Source organism: Protopterus annectens, chromosome 4.part0 (assembly GCF_019279795.1).
Source record: "Protopterus annectens isolate FY-2018-M chromosome 4.part0, PAN1.0, whole genome shotgun sequence".
Lineage (NCBI taxonomy): Eukaryota > Metazoa > Chordata > Ceratodontiformes > Protopteridae > Protopterus > Protopterus annectens.
Genome location: NC_056733.1, coordinates 785675893 through 785688985, shown reverse-complemented (window position 1 = coordinate 785688985; position 13093 = coordinate 785675893).

Sequence of the window (13093 nt, the reverse complement as noted above, 5' to 3'; positions counted from 1 at the left end):
TTGGGCAGTGAGTGTCTGTGTGGGACCTTCCTGATTGATCTAATTGCTATTCAAAGGCATCTACCAGGAAAAGGCTACAACAAGGCTACAGAACCGTGTATCATTTGAGACAAGATTGCTGATCACCAAAGAGCCTGAGGCCTGCTTTTCATCTTGGGATTGGTGCTACTGTTTTGCTTCTGGTGAGAGAAAAGGCAAAGAGACATTGAATACCAGCAGCATGAAGCTGTGGTGAGACCAGCACTAGTAGTAGTCTGGCAGTAACCAAATAGGTGAATCCCCTCTAATCATCATTCTTGACAAAACTAATTCTTTCTTTTCAGTAAGTGCTGCTTGATTAGCTACTGTCTATCATAACTGCAGAATATCTCCCTGAATACTCCATCCATAAATCATCAGGTCTATTTATTAGTTTCCCCTCAGCTGTTTGGCAGTGTCCTGTATAGACACAGGCACCTTGAGTTGACATTCTCTGGGTAAAAGTACCCTTGAAATTTCAACAATATCTAGATGCGCACAGGGCAACTAGCTTGCATAGTGACAAGCACTGCCCCCAGAGTTGTAAACCAGATGTCCCTGACTTTACTCTATATTCACACAGCTACCATTTAATCAACAAAAAAAGGGCCTGTCGCCATGGATATGAACTTTCTCACTATCTCTGTTACTAGCTTGACGGATATGGGAATCCTGAAGCAATGTAGAAATCGCCTCATGTTTACTGACAACCAACTAATTCCCAAACAAACTGATAAGGTATGTGGGAGATGTTTTTACAGTGTCGCTGGAGACAAAGTTCTCGCATAAAAGCACTACTAATGTCAATAAAGTCATCAGTAGTACACACACTGCACCCATCACACAAAATTCAAAACAGACATATAGACCCACATATGCTGTGGCACTTAAATGTAACCTTCCTAAACCCCAATGACCTGCTAGATGAAGCACACATAATAAATGCCCTTAACAGCCCCGAATGCACTCTTTTAAAATGACACCCACATCAACACATACATCCACATCTCATGGAGCCTCTACTTCTAAGCCCATAAGGCAAGCCACCGCACAATCCAACATTCTGTTTATTGGAGACGCCGTTGTGAAAAACATTGATTTTCCTCTCACCAGGATGAATAAGGATTAAGTCATGGTCAGTTGATTATCAGGGGCCTGGATCAGCCAGATTATGTATGCAGTCAGGTCATTGTACCACAATTACAAGTATGACTCAGTCATAGTCCACGTGGAGGATTCAGTATATGTCAGCATGGAACCAGATGCTTGACATTCCAGTTTGTTTTGTTAAAAATGCAATTCTCTCTCAAATGCTTCTGCATACTGGCTAAAGCATTTATTGCACCCCTACTGCCTTTTTTAGGAAGAGTCAAATTAATGGATAGTCCATTGTAACTAACTTTGTCAGTCCTAAATATCGGACCACATTAGAATGGCTCTCCTCAGTGCTATAAATCTGATCTTGAGGCAGTCCTGCATTTGGGAAACCTCCGTGTCTGCTTTGTTACTGACACTTGCTTTAAATGTAAAGAGAGCACTCCCTTTATAGCTGGCCTTTATTCTTTTCTTGCCTTCAGCCCTGATGGGATCCATGGTAACATCTCTGTATTTGCCAAGGAAAATAGTGCCTGTATGTGGATCCTACGAACCCACAAACTGAGCACACTGAACTGCAGATCAATTAAGTCAGATTAATTATCAATTACAGAATGCCTTCTTTGTCCCCAAATGATCAAGAAGGGTTCTTCAGTGTTCTAAATTATCGCCCTGTTAGAAAAACATTCATTACTTTTGGGTGACTTTAATTACCCTTCAGTAAACTTTGACACCTATACTGCCAATGTGTGATATGGCCAAAAAGTCCAAGATTTTTTAAACAAAAACAGACCTTCTCTAGTGCAAGGCATTCTTAGCCTGATCTTACAAATATGGCTGTCTTTTGCACTACTGCTATAGTATCGCCTACCCCAATGAAGTATAACCACAAATATCAAAATTCACTTATAGCTGCACCACCCTGACCTTGATACAGCAGCAAGATTCTCTAAACAATTTCATTTAATTATTTATTTATTTATTATTTATTTGTCATTTGTTAACCGGGTTGGTCTGGCTGGGCAGATGCCCTTTTTCAGCAGAGACCCAAGGTGAAAAGCTACAGATACAATGATTATAATTCATTATAACATTGAATTACAGGTATCAACAAAAATGAAATAAAATATACATATAAACAAAATCTATAATGAGAATATTAATTGTTTTAAACATTTTTAGAAAGGTAACAGTTAATGCATTTATAGGAGTGAGAGGAAGGAAGGATTAGAGGATAGAGAAATCCTATTTATAGGATAGAGTCAAGTCCAGGAAAATAGTGGGGAAGGGGGTAGGTAAGAGTAAGAGAGATATAGGACAGAGTTATCTGATGCAGTAAAAGTGTTAAGAAGGTGGTAGCAGTGATTACTGAAATAGAGGTAGAAATCTTTTAAACAGTATTGTCTAGGAAGGAGGAAATAGAGGGAAAGGTTTGATGGGAGAGTAGGGCTGTGGAGAAAGATTGTGTCAAGTAGGGTCTTTGCAGGGGCAGGTCCAGGAGTTGCGTAGGTAGTCCTTTTGGGCAAGTTTGAAGTTGAGTGAATTTTGGAGGGATCTGATGTGGAGAGAGAGCTTGTTCCACAATGCGGAGACTGCATAACTATAAAGACATTTGCCTATGGTTTTATTAGGTTTAGAAGCGTGGAGAAGGTGTTGGACGGAGCAACAAAGCTGACAGTTAGGGATGTAGGGGGAAACAGGAGTTGGTAGTGAATGATGAAGTTGTGGTTGTAGTAAGATGGAGTGAGTCATGTGAAGCTGCGGTAGAAGGAGTTGGTTATAGGTTCATAGGTTCATAGGTAGGTACTAGGCTATATGCCCGAGAGCATTTATAAGCCTAGCCAGAGTGTGTCAGCTTTCACCACCCCATTGATTAATTAACTGAGCCTCTGTCAAGCAGAGCCAATGAAGTGATCCCAGGAGTGTATTTTCTGTTACCCATCCACTCGTCAAGGTTTCTTTTGAAGAGTGTTAGTGAGGGGCTCTGCCTGATGTAATTTGGAATTTTGTTCCAAAGCATGGGGAGTCTCTGTGACAAGAATGTATCCCTCCAGCATGTTCTATTTATTGTTGTGGTGAGGTTTAGCTCAGTAGAGCATGTGGCTCACAGTGACTTGGATTTCTTTAGGTGGAGCATGTCCATCTATTCTGAGTTGGACATGGCTTTTTAATTCAGGCAGAGATCACCTCTGAGTAAGCGATATGCCACTGAGTACAGCCAGAGTTTTTTCAGTTGGGCTGCATAGGACATATGTTTGAGGCCAGTAATCCTCTTGGTGAGGTACATTTGTGGTCTTTCCAGCTGTTGGAAGTGTCTTGTGAGGTACATCCCAAACGGGGCCTTGTACTCTATGATGGGTCTAATGAGCAACGAGTAGAGGGGCACTATAACCTCTTTATTTCTAGATAGGAACCCTTTAGTAATTAGATGGGCCACATAGAAGGATTTCCTAACTACTTTGGCAATATGATTGTCAAAGGAGAGATTACTATCTACCTGGGTCCCCAGATCTCTTATTACCTCTTCTGTATTAAGGGGGCTGCCACCTATGTGGTAATTCATGGGTGTTTTGTTTTCCCAAATGGGATGACTATGCATTTTTTGGAATTTAGCTTGAGGCCATGACTTTGACACCAGGTGTCCATCTCAGTAAGGCCCTTTTTGAGGATGTCTGTGTCAGCCGGAGAGTCAATTATGGCTCCCAGTTTGCAGTCATCGACGAACTTGGTTAGCCATAGTCCTCCTGTGTTTGCCTGTACTTCTGAGAAGTATATGCCAAACAGTAGGGGTCCCAGGACCGAGCCTTGCAGGACACCACTTGTGACTGGTTTAGAGTCAGACCTGGAGCCCGCTATTCTTACCGTGTGAGTTCTGTCTATAAGCCAGTTGGCAACCCATCTTGTGACGTAGGGGTTTATGTTCAGGCTGGTGAGTTTTTCTGTAATACTCGAGTGGGGAATGGTATTGAAAGCCTTAGCGAGGTCAAGGTAGGCTGTGTGACCCACCTTTCCCTCATCTATGGCCTTGGTGACTGTCTCGAAGAAGTCAATCAGATTTAGTAGGCATGATCTGCTCTTAACAAAGCCGAACTGGGTCAGATCAAGTGTTTGGAGTTTCCCAATGTCTTTGTTAATGAGTTCCATGATGATGCGCTCCATAGTCTTGCAGACCAGGCTAGTCAGGCTTATGGGGCGATAGTTACCAGGGTCAGTTGTGGCCCCTCCTTTGTGGAGAGGAATAACCATTGCTGTGCACCATTCTATGGGCACATAGCCTGTGGAGAAGCTGAAGTTGAACAGCGTGTTTAGGTGGGGGGTTAGTTTGTTCTGTAGTTCGTGCAAGACGCAGCCTGGGATACCATCTGGTCCCACTGACACTGTGTTTTTGGCTGTGTTTATGAAACTCTAGCCAGTTTTCTAGCCAGCAAGCCAATTCTACATCCATTTAGAAAAATACACAGAGCCAGCAATCCCTGAAAGAACTTAGTATCATGGGAAATATAGAAATAAATAGCCTTGGTGGTCCAGCAGCGTAAATAATCCCTACAACAAAAGAAATGCATGAAATTATGTAGCAGACCAAAATCCTTCTTCTCAAGAAAAGTATTAAAACCATTATTAAAAAAAAACTGAAAAACACTATCCGGTCCATTAAAGATGACCGTGAATTTAGGCAGGCCTCTGAAGCCAAAGATAATTATAAATCCTTTAGCTAGCCTAGAAAACTAATAAACAATACCTTGTATTGCTCTAGGCTTATTCATAATGATACCTCCTATTCTGACTCACCTGGCATCGCCAATATCTTTGCAAACAAATTTAGTACCAACTGTGCCACAAGACTTTCATCCTGAGCTCTAAAATATCTTAATCCTTTAGTCTTCCAATTATCTTTAACGGTTATTTGTTGAAACAGCTAAAACCAAAACCTAAAATGTTTCCTCTGTGGTATCTGACAATACATCTGGTTGCTTAATTGTTAGTGTTAAACTTGACCTTGTAGAAACACTCCTCAGACTGTTTAACTTAACTTTAGCCGCTGGTTTTATCCTTTATGAGTGACACACTGCAGTGATGATGTACTTACAACTGACCTGTATAACTATAAACCTATCAAACTTACAAGCCTCATTTGCAAAGTCAGGGAACATATAACTGTTTTCATAAACTGAAGACTATTATTAGCCTTGACCCCTAACAGTTTGTATTTCTGTAGGGTAGATCCTGTCTACTGGAATTGGTAAACTTCTTTGAAAGGGTTACAGAGGCTGTAAACAGTGGCCATGTGGTACACGCTGCATAACTTCACACAGCCACAGCCTTCAACAGTATTCCCCAGGCTGGTATCACACAGGCTAAATGCATTAAAAAATCAACCCATATGTGTTAAGATGGATAGCAAACTGGCTAAAAAACAGAACCCAAACAGTGCAAGTTGCAGGCTCTTCATCAGAAAGTATGAAAGTGATCAGTGGTATCCCTCAGGGCTCAGTACTGGGACCTCTCCTTTTTGACCTTTACTCTTCAAGTCTCCATGCAGAAAGACAAAACCTCTTGCTAACAGAGTCTGCAGATGACTGTAAACTGGAGGTTGTTATTAAGTCACCTTCTGACCCCCAAACCCTCCAGAATGAACTCTCCCAAGTAAAAGGTTGGTATACTAAAACTGGGATCGACCTAAATAATAAAATGCAATGGCATCGCCTTTGGTAGACAACCCTCTCCCCTCCCAAATCCCTACAAACAAAAATGTAATCATGGACCTAGAAACTTAGGTGGATAATTCCCTCACTTTCAAACATCATGTGGCAATAGGTGTCAGGAAGTCTTTCTATTTAGCAGAGCTAAGTGCCAAAGGAATGTCTGCAAGGTCAAAAGAAAAAGTCACTACCCTAAACTCAGCACTGATCAAACTAACTGAGTATAGTCCCCCCTTCATTATGTATCTCACCAAAAATGTCAACCTATTTGAAAAAACCCTAAAGGTTATTAACCAAAAAGGGCACAGGCATAAAGTTCCATGCTCAAAAGAGAGGCTGAAAGCTCTATCCCTTTTCTTCAGTATTTGCAGATTTATTCAAAGAGAGAGATTAGTCTCACTTGCTATGGCCTTATAGACCTGTTTGTCCTCGAGCTCCTGTATGTCCTTACATCCAATGATTCCACCAATGCTAGAACCAGGGACCTTAAATTTTCACCAACAGATAAATAAAACATGGTGAAGCAAAAGGTTTATAACCCAGCACCTTCCTAAGCTCTGGAATAAACCTTCCCTGTGTGGTAAGCAGTGAGCTTCATTATCTTTCTTCAAACATAATGTAGATGACTGGAAGGGTTTTCACAAATTTATTTATTATTATTGGTGTGGCCTCTTTTGGTTTCATTTCTCCACGTCTTTTGGGTTTCTAATACCACGACAGGAATGGACCACATGCCTCCTGCCCTCTAGCAGAAAGGAGATGTGGCCCGAAGGAGGGTACTGGTAAGGCATAAATAGTCAGATGATGCAATAGCCTTGGAATATCTGTTGGGAGGCTGGCATAATGGTTAAGGTGTTTACTTTACAGACACAAGACGCAGAGTTTGATTCTCACATGTGGTAATTGGCTAGGCTTAAGATGACCCACAAAGGTAATTAGCCTAGTAGTAAATCTATCAGCCTAGCAACCTATTAATCTATGAAATGACCTGCTCTATAAAATGTCCTAGAGTACCACTAAGAATACTAGAAATGTTAAACAAGTATCAGTGAAGCTGAGAGATCTTGTGAGTATGGTAACAAGCAACAAACTAAAAGCTGCTGGTGTTAAACATATGGAGAATTTGTTAGCAGAGTACTGCCAACTAGCTGATCCATCTCTAAATGGGGCAAAAATATGACTGAGATAGCCCACTGTGTATTTTCCTCCCCCTCTCTACGTGTGTGTGTGTGTGTGTGTGTGTGTGTGTGTGTGTGTGTGTGTGTGTGTGTGTGTGTGTGTGTGTGTGTGTGTGTGTGTGTGTGTGTGTGTGTGTGTGTGTGTGTGTGTGTGTGTGTGTGTGTGCATATATATATGTATATATATATATATATATATATATATATATATATATATATATATATATATATATATATATGGGTCTACCTGATAACGCCGACACGCCAAAACACTGACAACTAAATAACTGACACCACAAAACGGAAAGTTCAAAAACACAAAACTTCACATGCCCGACAAACCACAATCCCGAAATCAACAAAACAAATACCTTTTCCGAAAAACACACACACAACACAAGCACACCAACAACCTTACAAACCTACACTAAACCTTACATACACAACTATCTATACACTAACCTTAACCCAAACCCTAACCCTAAGGTTTGTCACTATCGCACACTTACCTTACCTGCACCCTTACCCTAACTCACTTAATCTGCCCCTAACCCTTAAGTCTGTCACTATCGGACACTTACCATACCCGCACCCTAACCCTAACTCACTTAATCCGCCCCTAACCCTTAAGTCTGTCACTATCACACACTTACCTTACCCGCACCCTGACCCTAACATCAGTCTCTCGTTGGGATTTTCAACTTTCGGTCTTCTCCGTTGTCGATCTTCCGGTGTCGGTTATCTCATTGTCATTCTTCTCAGCTTTCGGCATTATCAGGTAGACCTATATATATATATATATATATATATATATATATATATATATATATATATATATATATAGATGGATGCCATTGAGATGATGGAATGGAGTAATCATCACACTGAAAAAAGCTGGCACAGCTAACTTAAACTCATCTGATTGAACATTGTTAGCCTTTTTTCAGTGCAAGACTATGAACAGCGGGGATCACGGAGTTTGTCCTTTCTCCACTGTACAGAGATCTTGGCATTGGTATACATAATTAGCTGGGGAAGGGGTCAAGTAATTTACAATTTTTTTCCAGATCAATCATTTTTTGTCAGTCTTGTTGCTCTGCATTAAATAACTATACAACTAAGTGTCATATACCGACGTACATATGAATCTAACACTCATTAACACCAAATTTGCTTTATTAAACCAGCTAATACAGACTGCTCACAGACTGTGGGTTTCTGTACTGGCACCAAAAGTACATAATAAAAGCACCTATCCAAACACACATATTATATCCAGCTGACTACTTCACATAACCTTCTGGTCAATAGTCCCATTATAAAACAGATTGAAATAATGCATTGTATGTAACAGACCAATCAGAAACATTATACCAATAGTATACATAAGCATTTCATAATTCAATGTTTTAAGAAAATTCTTCAGTATTATAAAACACTTTAAGTAACTGTCCTTTATTATTAATTACTATTAACCTTTACTTGTCCTTCAGAGATGCATTTATTAAGCTCTTTCCCACAATATTATAAAAACAATACTTGACTCTACTCTGCCATAGTTTCACAACTGTATTACTCAGTATTGTCATACATTGCCACCTAGTGGCCAGATATGGCATTTCCAAAAATGTGAAAATTGCATTAGTATGTTCTAATTTGTATTTATAAAGTAAAGTGAATGTTGCATTTATGTTGTGTCTTTCGGCTTTTCCCAGTTAGGGGTTGCCCCAGCGGAACTCCGGTCCGCTAATGACTGGCAGTAGATTTTTACGTGCCGAGTTGCCAGCTCTGTCGCACAACCTTCAACGAAGGTACGCCCATTCACGCATGTCTCCACACAGAAGACGCTTTAGCTGAGAATCGAATGTTGCATTTATAACGTTCTAATTTATATTTATGAAGGACACTCCTTTCCCTTTTACAGTTTATATCACTTAAATGTACAGCTAACATATGTTTCCATAGCCTTCATGTTGGACTGATTAGAAGGCAGTAGATGGACTTATAGCCATAACCCTTTCAACATCTTAAAGGTTTTAGTAATATAACTGATTGAAAGAAACTTATATCTGCATGTGTATTTCCAATATGTACATTTTCCATATGGCACACAGCTCTCATCCTCTACCTTCAGTCTCTTCTACCAAGCAAGATGTTCTCCAATCATTTTCCCTCTATGAAAGCTAAATATACATTAATTAGTCAAAAAATCTTCAAAGAAAGGGTCACTCTTCAATGGATGACAGTATTTATTTATAACCTTCCTTATTTTAAAGTAACTGGTACCACACGTTGTTATATTGCTGCAAGATTTTAGGACAGTGAGCTTTTTATTCACCACGGTATTGCAGTCTTAGAGTTGGTATATATACAGCTGACGGAGTGAGAAGGTACAGAGAGCTTGCCCCCTGCAAAATGTTGTCAGTGAAGTTTTTTGACATTCTGTGATTCCGTAATGTGGGCCTTTGGCATTTGGAAATACATATGTCTTCTGCACATTAAATAAATAATGTTCCCAACCAACTTTGTAGTAAGATTTTATTATAATTTCCTAGACAGAATTTCATATTTAGAGCACAAGTCAGAAATAATTATTTTTACAACCAAAAAAACACATACACAATGCCTTCAATACTTAACCACCAGCTATAAAAAAAAAAGTAATATTATTTTACTGCTCTCAAAAGTCCCTAAAAGTGCAGGAATAAAACATATCTTATTCCACCCTGTGCATTTAAAACTAGAAAGACAACAGACTTAAAGAATATGATGACTTTGAAGCAGTTCTTGAGAACCTTTAAAAAATGCCAGCTTTCTCCTTAACATTATTTACTCAGGCCAATTACAGATGCTATTTTACTTTGTTAATGTCATTATCTGATGGGCAGGAAGAAATGTTCAGTTTGACTATAGTATCACATCTAAATAAAGCTATCCCTGGTTAATAAATACATCTAGTGCTAGTTTCTTCAGTAGATTTCTTTATTTTATTAAGTCTGGGTTCTGTTTCAATGTCCAGTGATCTGCTTGTCTTTTTTTTTTTTTTGACAATTTGTTCTTCTGATGTAAAAATATCTGTTTTGTGCAAGCTCATGTTTAATGTGGATTACAGTATTTTAAGATAAGTAATATTATCATATATAAAAATTGTTGCAATACATTCTGTCAAATGCACATTCTGTCAACAGACTATATTGCTTTATCTTTTCATCCAAATCTCTAATTGTTGATTCCAGGAGATTTGGAGATTTTGAATGTCCCGTTATTGACTGTTTATATGATTTGAGAGCTGTGCTTAATGTAGTTTCGGATCTGTGCTTATGCAGTTTTTATTTTGTTATGCTGAAGTTTTTTGGATATACAGAAAGTTTTAACATGTAGTGTGTGTGTGTGTGTGTGTGTGTGTGTGTGTGTGTGTGTGTGTGTGTGTGTGTGTGTGTGTGTGTGTGTGTGTGTGTGTGTGTGTGTGTGTGAGCACACAAGTATTTGCAGGTTAGAGTTAAAAGCTAAGGGGATATGCTTAGTGGTGTATGTGAAGGTTTTGGGGTGTGCATGCAAATGTTTGGGGGTTAAAGTTAGAGTAATGTTCTAGTTTTATCATTTTATGTGTGTGTGATGGTGTATGTCAAGTGTGTGTGTGTGTGTGTTTAAGTGCTTGTGTGGTACTGTTGGAGATAGGATTTTTTAAGGTAATGTATAGAGTTGCGGTTAGGGGCAGTGGCAGGGTTTGGGTTAGCATACATAAGAAAGGTCATACGGAGAGCAAAGTGAAGACAGGACATAAGTATTTGTTTAATTACAGGACCAAATAAGCTGTTAGTTACAATTCTTATTTATCCTAGCTATCTTTTTAAACCCATTTATTCAGTACTGTTTAGTACAAGTTTAAAGTTGCTTGTATGTTTAATTCTACAAAGTATGTTGACTTATTTATTTCAAGTAATGTGTTTCATTATTTGACTTTAAATGCTTGTGTTTATTTATTAGTTTGAAGGCCCATGTATTGACCATGTCTGTATACTGATGAAATTCTATATATAACATGTGGCTGCCCTGCATTTTACTAATTATACATGACCAGAGAGAGCCTTTGACCTTCTGCCATTATGGCTGCCGATGATGCCTCAGTGATGGCGGCCTCATTTCAGTGGAGTGTGTAGGGTATATTGTATTACGTTACATTAAATTTGTCTGACGGCTGAATGAGACAATAAAGCCTGTGTGCTTTGTCCTTTTAAGTGCCTTGACATTCTATATTCCATTCATCACTGCCTTCCCCTTACTTTTTTACACTTGTCACATGCCCTCTTGAATAAATCTGTGGATTCTATATCCAATGCCCATTATGATAGTCTGCTGCATGAGTGCACATCCCTCTCTGTGAAAAAAAAGTACTTTAAAAGATCAATGAATAATTTGTCCCTACATCAGCTGCCTGTGTCTGCTTCTTCCCTCTGTGTCCTTCCTGTTCAGAATAACCATTTCATATCTCCCAGACATTAACTCATGCACCAATATCTCCTGGTCTCAAGGGAGAAAACCTGCTATAGACTCTGGACATAGTCCTTCCATTCCATTCCACTGATCTTTCTTGTCACTTTCCTCTTTGTTGCTTCCAGCAGCCTAATGTCCTTTTGCTAATATGGGTTCAAGAACTGCATGCAGTAATTAGTGTTCTATCTTATCAAGACCTTGTAGAGTGGAAGTATTACCTCTTTACTTCAGAAATCTATCCCTCTGAAGATACACGCCAGCATTTGGTTTGCTGCTGACACTGCCCTCTTGCTCTGCTCCCGTTGATCCCGAGCAGATATGTTAAATACCTCCATACCCTTTCCTTCTCTTTTGCCAGAAGTCCTGTTCATCCTAGCTGCTACTTCACACCAGAGTTGTTGACTTGCATGTAGTACTTTGCATTTGTTTGCACTGAACCTCAACAACCACCTTTGTGCCATATTATTTAACTTTCCAAAATAATTCATTGACCTCCCCCCTTCCCCATCCTTCACTGGTGTTTCCATATTTGTAGTATCAACAAAGAGGTTGATACTTTTCTCTTTTCCTTTAGATACATTTGTGAATGACACACTGAAAAGTACTAGACAGAACATTCCTCCTAAGGTCCTCCATTAGTAACTTCCATAATGCATTGCTCCTCTGACCACAACCCTCTAACTGCTACCATTTAACAACTGAGAGATATACAGTTCCTTGGTTGTGGTCCTTTCCAAATCTCCTCCAGTTTTCCAATCAGCCTCTTGTGCAAGACAGAGTCAGAGGCTTTGCTAGAGGCAGATAGACTTTATCAACTGCTACTCCTTTGTCAAGTTCAGGTGTAATGCAGCCATAAAACTGAATTAGGTTTAACTGACATCTCATTCTGGCTGTGAACCCATGTTGGCTGTTTTCCCAGATATTGCAATCTAAAATTGTTACCAACCTTCTTTCAGGATTATCTCTAGGACTTTCATGACAACTGCTGTTAAGTTAATAAGCCTGTAGTTCCCCAGTTTTTTTTCTGCCCACCCCTTTACAAGTGCACTACAATTATTTTTTCCAAGTCCTGTTGTCACTATTACACTATCTAATGATATGTTGAAGATCTCCATCAGGGGGTCTGTTGACATGCTGAGGTCTCAGGGAAGTATCCCATATGAAATTCAGAAAGAGACAGTTCTGGGTACATGGCCAGTCCTGAAAAAGAGCATTCTTTATTGATGTAAAGTGCTATATTCTCCATAAGGTCAAATAGTTCCCTCTCCACCTCCACACTCTCTGTCCTGATGCCTGTCCACTATTCTGTCCATTCTGTCCTGCCTCTCTCCCAGCATGACACCCTCCTCTTGCTATGATAATTGTATCCATGTGTTACAGATGCTCTTTTTTTGTTCTCCGGATTTTATGGGTTTCAGTGATATGGCAGGAATGGATCCCATGTATAACACAGTCATAATCAAAAAATCAGTATTGCTTAATTGTTTGCTTTTTATCAAGAATGCTCTTCTCAGCACTGGCAACACACCCAGCACTGTCTCCTTCTGTATTTCATATGGGGTTATCTGTACTGGTACCATGTTTAAGGATGCTTGTGTAATAAGAGGA